Here is a 13,700-nt window from a genome sequence, read left to right as displayed (position 1 = left end):
TATAGTGTAGTATTAGGACCAAGGATTTATTCCACAATATAAACTGCAACATTTGATACAAGCTACCAAAAAATAGGGGAGGGAGGAATGGGCAGGGAGAAAGCCAAAATACAGCTGTGGCAATTACTTACAGAGCAGTCTCTTTTCTACATCACTAGTTCATCAGTGACACTAGAAACTAGACATTTGCGTTCTGTACATCAACCAAATGCTAAAGCACCAACACACTGTTCAGGAGTTTGTTTTGTTTTGTTTTAATTCCAGCCCTGAAACCAACATAGAAGTTATTGCTCAGATAAATAAACCTAGTCTACCAGAAAAAAGAAAAGTGGATAAAGAAAGGAAGAAACAAACAAAAATCCCAAAAGTGGAAAAACTTAAAATCCCCAATGTGGTAACAGAGTAAACAAGAGAAGGATTCCTCAAATGAGGATTTACTGGAATTTCTGGTGCCCCTCTGGGCACTGAAACTGAGTTGGGTCTTAATCCGGTAAATCCCAGACAGAGGTACAATTTCAATGCTGTACATGAAAAGGTGCAAGCTTCAGTGCCTTCCAAATTGGTGGAAACCCCTGCAAAAAACAGTCAGCGTTTCAAACCTCAACAACCACAAACAGCTCTTAAGGAAAAAAATACAAAAAGTGTGAAAAATTTTTAGTTGTTTTTTCTTTTTTTCAAAGAGTTCTGGAAAAATGATCCCATGAGGAATAGAAATAGCACCATGTACAGACTGGCTTGAACACCAGTCCTGTAGCTTTGCTGAGATTTGAGGAAATCTTCTTGGTTGGAGTCCTGAATTACATTAAGTGGGGGTGTTTGTTTTGTTTTTACTTTCAGCTTGGTGCGTCCTTCCCAGTACAGCGCACACAGATGTAGTCTTCTTTCTCTGCCATCTCTGGAGAAACACCAACACAGACCTGATGAAACCACTGATTGCAGCTGCCATCACACTGGACCCAGTCCACCTGGTTACAAAGAGCAGGAAGATGGGGTGTTCAGAGGAAAGAATGCCATTCAAAATTGGGCAGGCCAGCCTCAAGATATTCAGGCCGTTTGCCATTAACAGCCACCATCCCACCACTGGGACCAAACGAGTGTAGCTGGCCCACCAGCCAAAGCAACCGAGTCAAAGTCATCTTCAAGTCGTGACTGCTTTGGGGTTAAGACAGTGCTGCCCTGTGACAGTAAGCAAAAGGGCATTACGTCAGCATCCCTCCCACCTTCTTAGCGCCGGGACGGTGAAAGCTGGAGGAGCAAGAAAAGGAAAAAGGGAAGAAAGAGAGTTTCTTCAAGAGAAGGGAGGAGAACCAGGAACGATGGTAAGAGCAGAAATATCAGTGGGGGGAGGACTGAGCAATCCATTCAGATCAGCTCAAAGCAGATAAGCAGAAGAGAAAGCCCCAGCAAGATGAGGTCTAGCTTACAGGGTTTCTGAGTTAAGGGAAAGCACGTCCTCTACGGCCCAAACCTCACTGACCTCATCTCCTTCTGGCTGCAGGCACCTCGCAGCTGGACAGATGGCATCTTCATCCTCAGAGTCTTCCTGTTCCGAATAGGACATGTCTGAGTGCAGGGAATGAGTTTCAGCAGAACGAACTAACTCATAGCTACACTCTCTCTCTCTAACTTGAAATTGTTCATGTCCTTAGGGTGGCTCAGTTTGATTTTCTTCTTTTTGGGCGTCCTCATTTTTTTAACTCGATCCCACCCTAAGGCCTTCTCTCTCCAGGCGTCTCTTCAGTTTCCTCTCAAGATTGTTGATTCCATCTCTCTTTCCTCGACAGCAATCATTCTGGGTGGAAGATGAGCAAATTCAATTTTAGCCTACAGTTTCCCTACTACTAAAATTAGTGAAGCTAAAGGAAATGGGCGAATGAGCCTGGCATGGTGGCACACACCTGTAATCCCAGCTACTTAGGAGGCTGAGGCAGAAGGAACACAAGTTCAATACCAGTCTGGACAACTTGGTAAGTCTTTGTCTCAAAATAAAAAGGGGTGAGGATGTAGCTCTGCAGTTGAGCACCTGCCTGAAATGTGCAAGGCCCCAGATTCAATCCCCAGGACCACAGAACGGGAAAATAGGTGAATAAAAAACCAAATTATTCCCCTGGTGAATATCCTGCATCCTAAACATCACCACCACCTTCCCCCTCCAATTCTATGGACAACCATTTGACTTTAACTTCCTTCCTTCCTCTTTGTTAGTGCTACAAAGAAGACTAGAAAAAAATAATGATTTGCCTTAAATTACTCAACCAGCACTAGGAGATGCAAGATCCTTCCAAAGATTCTTTTCATCAAATCAGGGAGTGACTGGCCACTTACATAGTTTCTATCTGGGTGTTTATGTCTACCCTTTGATCTGCTGGCTCCTAAGGAACCAGGCTATTAGTTCCTTCTTTAAAACCATACACCCCTACCCCTCATAGAAACATTATCTGAACACAATAATGGTGCTAGGGGCTGGGATTGTGGCTCAGTGGTAGAGCACTTGCCTAGCATCTGTGAGGCACTGGGTTTGATTCTCAGCACCACATATAAATAAATAAAATAAAGGTCTGCCAACAACTAATAAAAGTATTAAATAATAATAATGGTGCTATATTATTTGCTATCATAATGAAAAATAAATCCTAAATGCTGGTATTAGCCCTTGTATTATCTTTCTTGAGATTCTTCCCTAATATGGCTTCAGTCTTCCTGGTAAGTTTCTATCCTGACTATTTTCAGGGGCCTGAAGTGCCAGGTCAGTTAGTTCACTAGAAGGAAGCAGAAATAGTACCCTTAACTAGGCTAAGAAATAGGACAGTGTAGAGAACCCTTCAAGTCAGCCAGCATTCAAGATGAGCATCCTCAATCTTCACACCAGCTGCCTTGTTCAGGGAGTAACAAAAGCATTTGTTCAATGTTGACTCTGGAATTATCTTTGATTTTTGAAATTGTTATAATTAAAAGCCCTCTCAGCTATAATTATATTTTCACCTCTTAGTATTTCTGTGATAAGACAAAAAAAAAACAATAACTCTCACTATTATCACATGGTAATGATGAAACATACACCTTACTAAAAAGAAATAAAAAAAGAAGAAATTCACACAGTCACCTCAAACAAAACCCAAACACAGGCCATAAGCTTAAACTGTAGCAAATGGTGGCTGGTGCCTACCTTCTCACGGACACCCTTAAGAGCAAGCTATAAGGCAGACACCAGGCACCCTTTTGTGGATTAAAAATATCATCTCAAAGCCTTTGTGCTTCTGCTGCCTCCAGCAGCCTCAGACACTCACCTTCTCACTGCTGGGTCTAACTGGTGAGTTTCGGTCAGTTTGCTGAGCAGGGCTTGGCTTTGCAAGTAGAGTCTGGTAAAGTTCCTGAATTTCAGGAAGGGATACCTGGAGCAACTGGGCTTCCATCCATAGCTCATTCACTTCTGGACTGATGCCTGTTTAAGACCAGACCCAATCAAAAGGATGACAACAAAGAGTGTTCACACATGTGCATTCAGGCCTATGAAATTTACAGAAGGACTGCCTTTCATAACACTTCCACCCTCTATCCTCCTTAAATGGCATTCAGTTCAAGCTAAGTTCACTTAATGTGCCCAAAGCCCCAAACCAGATTTCCTAAGACTCCTTATTACTAGAGAAGTATTAACTTCATCCCTTTGATAATTGCTAATACAGAAAAGACAGTACCTCTACCCTGACAGCTCTACTAGAAAACTCAGAAACAAGCTGCTAGCTCAGGGCATGAATAATCTGAGTGGATCAAGGGGCTCTGACCACAAGACTAGATGCACACTGAGAAGGAGTGATGAAGGCTCAGGATTCCAACTGCAGCTTTTGGCAGAAATCATGGGGTAGTCATTTATAAGTAAGAAAAAGAAGGTAGGCCAGGCATAGTGGGGCACACCTGTAACTCTAGCTACTCAGCAGGCTGAGGCAGAAGGATCATAAGTTCAAAAGCAGCCTGGGTAACTTAGCAAGACTCTGTCTCAAAAGAAAATTTTTTTAAAGGGCTGGGTGTAAATCAGTGGTGCAGCATCTGCTAGCATGCATGAGGCCCTGAATTTGATTCCAAATAAATTGGGATGGTGTAGGTTTTAAATGTGTATTATCTCTGAGATCCTCCACAAATCTCTTAGGTAATTTAATAAGACAGTCCATGACTTAGCACCTGACTTAAATACTTGCTGCTTAATTATTAGTTCTACAGGACTGACCCTTCTGTCCCTGGAAGCAATAGACAAGGCCTTTCTCTCTGTTTCTTTCGCACTTATAAAACTTAAACATTATCCCTCTTCCCTACCTAGTGAATGCACATTAACCTATATCCTACATTTAACAATGAAGTTCTGCTGGGTGCAGTGGTACATGCCTGTAATCCCAGTATTTTGGAAGGCAGAGACAGAAGGATTGCCAAGTTTGAGGTCAGCCTCAGCAATTCATCAAGACCCATGGGAACTTGAAACCCAGTCTCCAAGTAAAAAAATAAAAGGGCTGGGCATGGGGTGCAAGCCTGTAATCCCAGCAGTTAGAGAGGCTGAGACAGAGGAAAATTTTAAAGCCAGCCTCAGCAACTCAGTGAGGCCCTAAGCAACTCGTTGAGACCCTGTCTCTAAAGGACTGGCGTGGGGCTGGAATTGTAATTCAGTAGTAGAGCACTTGCCTGGCATGTGTGAGGCCCTGGGTTCAATCCTCAGCACTAAAAATAAAGATACTGTGTCCATATACAACTAAAAAACTATTTTTAAAAAGGGCTGGGGATGTGGTTAATGGTTAAGTGCCCCTGGGTTCAATCCCGGGTAGCAAAAAAATAAAAGGGGTTGGGATGTAGCTCAGTGGTAGAGCATCCTGGGTTCCATCCCTAAAAGACAGTACCTCCACCCTGACAGCTTCTACTAGAAAACTCAGAAACAAGCTGCTAGCTTGTACCAAAAGGAAGAGAAAGAAAGGGGGCTCAAAGCTGATTTTCATTTTATTTTTTCCCTACCACTGAGCTACATCTCTAGCCCTTTTTATTTTTTATTTGAGACAGGGTCTCAATAAGTTTCCCAGGCTAGCCTTGAACTTACGGTCTTCTTGCCTCAACCTCCCTAATGGAAGGATAAAGTTTTTTATTGTACCTGATCCTCTACAACAAAAGACTTGGTTATATCTAGATGACCTGTTACTCTCCAGCCCTCAAAAGAGTAGTAGTAGTAGTAGTAGTAGTAGTAGTAGTAGTAGTAATGATAATAATGATACACAAACCATGGAGAGGGACACAACTCCGTCCAGTAGAGAAGGGAGAGTGTAAATATGAGGTCCTATTTTCCCAGTCATCAGGCAAGGAAAAAGAGGTTGTACCAGGAGGCTGAGATACCTAATGGAAGAAAAACATCTTACAACAAGGCCTTTTCAGGATTAAAAATACTGGCACCAACCAAAGGAAAGTAACTTGGGTTATCAGGAAGGTAACTGGGAAAAAGAAAGACTAATTCTCCCAAACTGAAGAGTCTCCTGGTGTTTCTAAACTGACTAACTCAACAATTCTTTGTCAGGAAGACCAAGCCTTTCATCTTCCCAGTTTTACTTGGACTGAATTCAGAAAGGTAAAGAAGACCACTGGGAAATAAGCCACTTTCTCTGAGAACAATCATATAACCTTATGTAATTATCCTTATTGAAGATTACAATACAATAAACGTAGTCAAGTACCGCTCTGAACAGATCAAAGGAGAATTTGTCAGAATCATTCACATTCATCTCCCTATCTTCTCCTGTATTTAAAGGAAATAGGGAAACATTTCTTCGACCATGATTTAATAAATAACAGTTGTGTCCTTTGCCTTTACTGATATAATCCTAGCAAACCCTGTGTAAAAAAAACACAAGCAATTCCACGAAATAGATAGCTCCAATTTATCTATGCAGTGAGTATTGAATTGATCATCTGGTATATGCCAGGCACTGTATTTTTAAGGCCTGGAAAGAAACAAAAACACAGAAACCAAGGAAACAAATATGACAAGGGCATTTTTGGTTCCTTAACCCTTAAGTTGCTGAAGATTTAATTCATTTAGTTCATGTCTGTTCTTAATGGCACAAGAGCACTATAATTATCTCAGATAGAGAAATACGTACTAGATTTAAAAGTCAAATTATAAAAAGAATGACTATTGTCATTCTGACTGTGCTTTCCTGGTATCTTCACATTCTTCTCCTGCAGCTTCAATGGAGGAAAAGACAGAAAACGGCCTACCCCTTCCAGTGATGGTCAGGGAATCTGGCTTTGGCAGAAAGAATGCACAAGGTATTGAAACCCACAGCCTTTCTACTGAAGAAATAAAGGACTCCAATACTTCCAAAAATTATTCTTTCTCAAAGGCTGAATACACAGAAGACAAAAGCTCTTCCACTCTCAGCAAATCCCATGAGGGAAAACGGGGGCAGGTGCCAAATTTGTAGTCAAACAATAATTTAAAATACACACATATGGGCTGGGGTTGCAGCTCAGTGGCAAAGCATTTGCTTAGCATATGCCAGGCATTGGGATCGATTCTCAGTACCACATACAAATTAATGAAATAAAGGTCCATTAACAACTAAAAATTTTTTTAAAAAGATAGATACACACATGAAATACACATTTGGGTTAACAGACATATAAATGGAAAAAATACTTGTATATATGAAAAGGTGAACATTTGTTCTGTGGAAATGGAATGCCTAGGCAACAACTATTAGGAGCAGAGGAAACTAAAAGGATATGGCAGATGAGCACATCCTTCAAGTAGGAAGCTGTAGGTGCCACGAGTGCTGGTAACACAAGGTGATTACCAAGGGAACAAACAGTGACACCATAGCTAGTGACACCAGGATCAGGAGAAAGGTACAGAGATTCCCAAAACCTGAGGAGTCCAGACTAACCTTGTTGGTCTCTGACACCTGTCCTGCTGAGGCTTGCCATCTGCTATATAACAGTCCTGAGCCCACACGGTCTTGCACAAATTTTAGATTCCCTGACGAGAGCAGTTGCTGGGCTCTGTGTTGCCAGTTCACGGTTCTTTCGATCATGTATCGAAGTGCATCTCCCTCAGGAAGGCGAACTCGGATTCGCTGCAGGGAGGCCAGCAAGGGAAGAATTTTCTCTAATGGAGGTTTCTCTGACCTCCGACAATGGGGACAAAGCCAGATTCGGAGGCTTTGAGAAATACTGGGTACCGCCACACAGCTAGTGTGGAAAGCATCCCTGCAGAGTTCACACTGGATCATAGGGGTAGCTGGGGCCTTCTGACATAGGCAGACTTTCATCTCCACATCTTGGGCAGGTGACAGCAACTTCCCTTCATTGGCAAGTCTAAGAGACTGCAAAGCTTCCATTTCCCTTAGGCGAGCTTCCCCAAGTGTTGCCATCTGAAAAGAGAGGATGGTATCATAAAGAAATTGACTTCCCCAGAACTCAAGGTCCTAGTAGTTAACAGAAAGGGCCCCACAGTAATTTATCTGCATTCAAAGCCTGGCTCAGCCTCACATTGTAGTGCAAGGAACTGTGGGGAACATATTCCACTCTCTATAAAATAGAGATGAAAATAGTGTGCACCTCACAGGACCGCAATGATGATTAGCTGTGATACGTGAGATAGATCACTCTGCCTGGGGCATAGGAAGCACAGTATGAGCAATTACTTAACATACATCACTTCTTAAAAATCCAACATCTATGTACATTTATCTCCTAGAAAATTTACTTCTCTGTAAATAGAGACTTTTTTTATACTCCATGTGAGCTCATTTCTGAGGCTCTCCACTTGCTTTCAGTCCCATTAGCTTTTGCATTCTTCTAGAAAGGTACGTGAGATAGAGGTCTCTTAGGCCAGCCATTACATAGTACTAGTGTATGTCTAACTGCTCTTCAATGCTGAGGTCTTCCATGTGTGCTGAGTACAGCAATTACAGGCAATGAAACTAGAGTCCTCATTAAAAAAGAAAAAAAAGAAACCTTTTAACCAGATTTATTTTTTTCCTCCCTCCCTCCCTCTCTCTCCTCCTTCTTTCTTTCTTTTCCGTACCAGGGATTGAACTCAGGGGTGCTTAACCACTGAACCATGTCCCCAGCCTTTTTTTTGAGGCAGGGTCTCACTAAATTTCTCAGAGCCTTGCTAAATTGCTGAGGCTGGCTTTGAATTTTTAATCCTTCTGCCTCAGCTTCCAGAGTTGCTCATACAGGTGTTTACCACCACGTCCAGCTCAGATTTTATTACATGTACACATGCATACTAAACTAAGATCATTTAATGCAAACACAACAACAAGTAAACTGCAAAGCTGCTGTTCTGCAGCAAGTTGAATGTATTCATAAAGCCTTTCTTCTTTATTAAAGAAAGCCAGCACCCAGCAGAGTTCAGTCACCTTGTCTTGAAAACAAACACAATCAACTTCATAGTCATTAAGCTGAAATGACCATTTAAAGATGTCCACAAGTGAAACTTTTTATATGCAGAGAATAAAGCACTTTCTATCTATAAGGCCTCCAGTAAATAAGCAAGCCCAAGCATTACAGATTTATTCACTATCCATCATCAAGTAAAAGTAGAGTATAAAGGTGGCAAATTCAAATTTGTACCATGTCAGAGTTGGCCATAACCTCAATCAAAAGCTGGACCATTAAAGCCCTCCTCTAGCACATTACTAAAAGAAAACAGATACATGAAGGGAAAAGATTTTTTTAAAAAGCTATCAGATGCAGGACCTATTCTATTTTCTCAAGTCTTTAAAATGTTAATTTGTCAAAGGTGAAACCATTCCTAGTGATCATATCCATCCATCCTCCTTCAGTCACACCATGAATTATAAGACCAGAATGAATTATTGTCTCTTTTTGAGATTGAGGAAGAAAAATCTATGGGGGGGGGCAAGAAAAAATAGTTCCAAAAGTATACTAAGTAACAAACCTGTGATATATTTCTTTAAAAAATCTTATTGAAAATGAACATGATGTTCAGCAATATATATGTTATCTAATAACAAGGTGTCCTCTTATAACCAAAAAATGGAAATCAAGTGACTGACCTTTCAGGGTTCTGCCATGCGTGCATAGGAGGAGCTCTTAAACCAGAGTCCATGGACTAGATGGGCAGAGACTGACTACACACAAAGTTTCAGACAGACATATATGCATTTCAGGGAAAAGGGACAATGAGTCAGTCTTTACAAAAATGAAGCACAGATATAATAGTGTAGTTCACTATTATATCTGAGAACTACAGTAACTACACCAAAATAGTGCTTGGGTTGCAGAAATATATACATATACCCCAAAGAAACAATGTGTAAAATATATAAATAAACCAATGCAATCCCACATCGATCATAAGAGGTCAGTGAGCTACAAAAAAGCAAACAGGAGAAAAGGTGCCCTGGCGCAAAGATGAACCCATCCAGTCACGTTCCAACATCAGGTTGCTTGCTACATAATGTTATGGTCAACAATAGACTGTATATATGACAGTGTTCCTGTAAGATTATACTGCCTACTGACACTGTAGCCCTATTAGTAGTAAGGGTACACCTCTATGATGTTCACCCTTCCCAGAACTTATCCCATCCTTTAGCAACAGGTGATGTATTCCTGCTCTGTAATGGGCCATACTTTGTGCCAATAAAAGCATCCAAATCAGGCTGGGAGTATAGTTTTATAGTAGAGTGCTTGCTTAGCATGTGGAAAGCTCTGGGTTCAATTCCCAGAGCCACACAAAAACAGCTTCCAAATCATGCAGCTATCTTCTTTTACCTAATACTGTTCATTGAACATGAGCTTGACTTGACTCATTAACTTGAAGATGATATCTTGAATCAACAGTTTTACTAAATGCAGGTCAGACTCAGATAAGCAGTGCTGGGCATCAAACCCAGAGCCTTGTGAATGCCAGACAAGCACTTTACCACTAAGCTAATTCCCCCCATCCCTGACATCTTTCTGTGTTGGTCAGGTTTTTTGGTTTTGTTTATGATGATGTTGTTTTTGTTTTGTGAGATAGTCTATGTTGCCAAATCTGGTCTTGTGACACTCTTGCCTCAGCCTCCTAAGTAGTTGAGATTATAGGCATGTGCTACCATGCCAGGTATCCTGGGAAGTATAAATCTTTTATACTTGACAATTTCTAATAAAACTGAGCACTTTATTCTACTTGCCTTCCCAGTATACCTGTATATCTGAAAGGGTTAAAAATTATCCTTCCCAAGGCTGGGGCTGTAGCTCAGCAGCACAGCTCTCACCTAGCATGTGTGAGGCACTGGATTCTATCCTTAGCACCACATTAAAAATAAACAAATAAAATAAAGGCATTCTGTCCATCTACAACTACTATGTGTGTGTGTGTGTATATATATGTATATCAATAATATTCCAATAATAAAGGAGAAGAAAAAACCCTACTACGCACAGCTGAAGCAGTCTCTTTGCTTTCACTTAAAGCCCTCTCCAGGGCACTCAAACTCTCCAATTTGGCGCTTTTCTTCTTCCCACTTGGCAAGGGCTCCTTTAACTTTCTCTGCTTCCTTTTCAATCCCAAAAGGCCAATATCACATCGAGGACACAGCACCTAATGTGGGACAAAGCACAAACATCAGCAAAATGGGTTTCAGATAAAGCTAAATAAAAGACTAGTCTATTAAAAAAAGGAAAGAAGGAAGAATGGGGAAAGGAAAGGAAGACAGGATTGCTTACAAAATATTTACTTTGATTCCAGATTCAATTAAATAGGTAAAAATATGCAATATAGGGCTGGGGATGTGGCTCAAGTGGTAGCGCGCTCGCCTGGCATGTGTGCGGCCCGGGTTCGATTCTCAGCACCACGTACAAACAAGAATGTTGTGTCCGCCGATAACAAAAAATAAATATCAAAAGATTCTCTCTCTCTCTCTCTCTCTCTCTCTCTCTCTCTCTCTCTCTCTCTCTCCTCTCTCACTCTCTCTTTAAAAAAATATGCAATATATCACAGACTCTAGTGATGGTGCATGAGCATCAGCTTAGAAAAAAATATAATAAAAAAGTACAAATAAAGCACTTTATGAAATAGGTGCTTTCTAATCTGGTAGTGATGTAAAACTAAGTTTAAAAGTACAATTTCAACAAAGATAGAGGAACTTAAATGAGAACATGGTCTTTAGACACTGAATGCCAACAGGTATCCAAAAATAATTTAAGATTGCTAAAAACAATTCAGAACACAGATTCATATGTAATGATGTGATTTTTGTATATGATAGACCACATATTTTACTAAGCTAGGAGATTTTAGTGCTTCCAAGTGAGCCCGCTGTAAACTTACCTCTAAGAGAGAATATGGAGAATTTTCAGTCAAGAATGTATTAGCAGCACATTCTTTCCAAGCCTGAACTTCAGCTACTAGTGATTCCAGTCTTGGCAAAGAATTTAGATGAACTGGGATAGATTGACCTCTTGTAACAAGTTCTATGAGCATGTCTAACACTGGCACACGTCCTCCAGCCTAATAAATTAAGAAAAATTACAGAAATTTAGGGAAGAAAAAAAAATATTCCATGTAAAACAAGGAAAGAATAATTCAGATGGTCCATGATCAATGGACCAATTCAAATTACTCTGTGACTTCAACATGTTTAATTCCCAGATGTTCCAATGGAATGTCAACATGACAAACACTGTGGTATCTCTTTGTTCTATTTATGTCATTCTACATTGACTTGTTACATTGGTCCCTATGGACTGTCTGAAAAAACTCAACAGAAGTAAAAGCTTACAGTGACCCAAGCCTTTCATATGCTGACTTATATTTTAAAAAGCAACAAAAAAGTATTTTTCTCCAATCCACTCACCAATGATGAATTAAAGTAACCCAGAATAAATTATTCAGGAAACTAAAATCTGAGTTGAGAAAGCCCAGTGGTTCTTAAACTTTAGCATGCATAAGAATCATCTGGAAAGCTTGTTTAAACACAGTTTCCTGGGTCCCATCCCCAGACATTCTGATTCAGTAGGTGAGGGAAGGGTCCATGAATTTGCATTTCTAACAAGTTCCCAGGTGATGCTGCTGCTGCTGGTGATGTTAATGTTGCTGGTCCAGGAACCACAATTTGAGAATGATAATGCCAAACTGGAAGAAGAATAAAAGCATCAGGTTATGGGGGATGAACTGCACCAGTGTTGCTCTAATACAATGGTAAAACTTAACATGGCTAATGGTCAATCTTCCAGATACATCACCACCTCACATATGGATGTATTTATTCGAGTTAAACATATTTAACTCAAATCCAGCAAGGCTTTGAAACTAACTTTGAAACTATAGAAGACAGAACACACCACAAAGAATCTCTTAACCAGACAAATCCAGAAGGTGGAGCATACCTCAGGAAAATTAGACTGGACAGTGAAACCGGGGAGGGGGGGGAGATGGGATGGGGAGAACTCCATGACTTTAAGAAAAAAAATAAAAAGAGCTATAGGTGCAATGGATTAGACAACCCTAAACGACATTTCTAGGGCAACAGGGTAAACTGGGCAGTTGAATATTTATGCTATTTTATATTTATTCTTAAAGAAATGAATCTGTTAGGGCATAAATTTCTGATGGACATTTAAAATAAAAGCATTGACTCATGAGTCACATGCCATTCCTATCATTGTTATTCAGAAGAAAATGGAGTGGCTGGGTACTGGCCACGGCCAGCGGAGGCAGCTAAACTAGAGATCTCTCAAGCAAATTTCCTAAGATATCAAATAAAACACAAATGCACATTTACCTTTAAATTCGGCTCCTCTTCCCTCAGCCTCAAGCTCCCTAAACGGGGAAGCGAGGAATATCATACGAGCCTGGCGAGAGAGAGTGAGCATGTTTCGGAGTGGACTTTTATTGGGGGGACTCTAGATTCTTTAGAAATTTCCATCCAATGAAGGTCAAGAAGGGCAGGGTTACAAGGACAGGTAAGGTAACTCAATTCCTGGGGAAAGAGGAAGGCACGCCCATGCATGGAGACACATTTGGCTGCATTTTTACTACCCTCAAGATTGGGGCTACCATCTTCAGCCACTTAAAAGTAGCCAGATCAACAGGGATGACTGATAGTGCCTCAACCAATCAGGAGGGAAAAACGCTGGTCACATGATATGACAGCCTCCCACAGCTGGGCACAGCTGTGCATGCTTATAATTCCAGTGGCTCCAGAGGCTGAGGCAGGAAAAAGAATACTCCATAACCTTCTAAAATAAATAATCTAACTATCAAGTGGATTGGTTTCCTGTTGTTAATCAAATCTATGTAAGAAAAGGCAAGGCTATTTTTTTTAAAGTAAGAAGCAAAACTTGCTTTTTGGTCTTAAGGACACTATTGCAAAGAAATGAATGCAATATACCTATCCAGAAGCATTTCCTTGCTTTCTGATTTAAATAAGCTAGCCTCTCCATTTGCATAACTTCACCTTCTGGTTGCTACCAATCACTGAGTGAAAAGAGGGCCATGACTACAACTAATTACTATAACATCAACAACTATTGAGAAGAGCCTGCAACTACAACTCCTTGGGCGTTTACATGCATGTAAAATACTTTTGTCTTGCTAGGATTACATTTTAATTACATAATATCCCTCAAACAATGTATCTTCTTTTAAGCCCTGTTAACCAGAACAGAGGCCCAGATATTTTGTTGCAAACATTTATCTACAAATGTCCCATTTG

At 40.6% G+C, this 13,700-nt stretch overlaps 1 pseudogene; it reads right to left on the bottom strand.

Annotated features, from left to right (window-relative positions):
• Positions 1-833: 833 nt before the first annotated feature.
• Positions 834-13,700, bottom strand: part of LOC143389060 (lysine-specific demethylase 5B-like) — a 59,034-nt pseudogene continuing 46,167 nt past the window's right edge.

Source organism: Callospermophilus lateralis, unplaced genomic scaffold (genome assembly GCF_048772815.1).
Source record: "Callospermophilus lateralis isolate mCalLat2 unplaced genomic scaffold, mCalLat2.hap1 Scaffold_43, whole genome shotgun sequence".
NCBI classification, from domain to species: domain Eukaryota; kingdom Metazoa; phylum Chordata; class Mammalia; order Rodentia; family Sciuridae; genus Callospermophilus; species Callospermophilus lateralis.
This window is presented reverse-complemented; position numbering and strand designations above follow the sequence as displayed.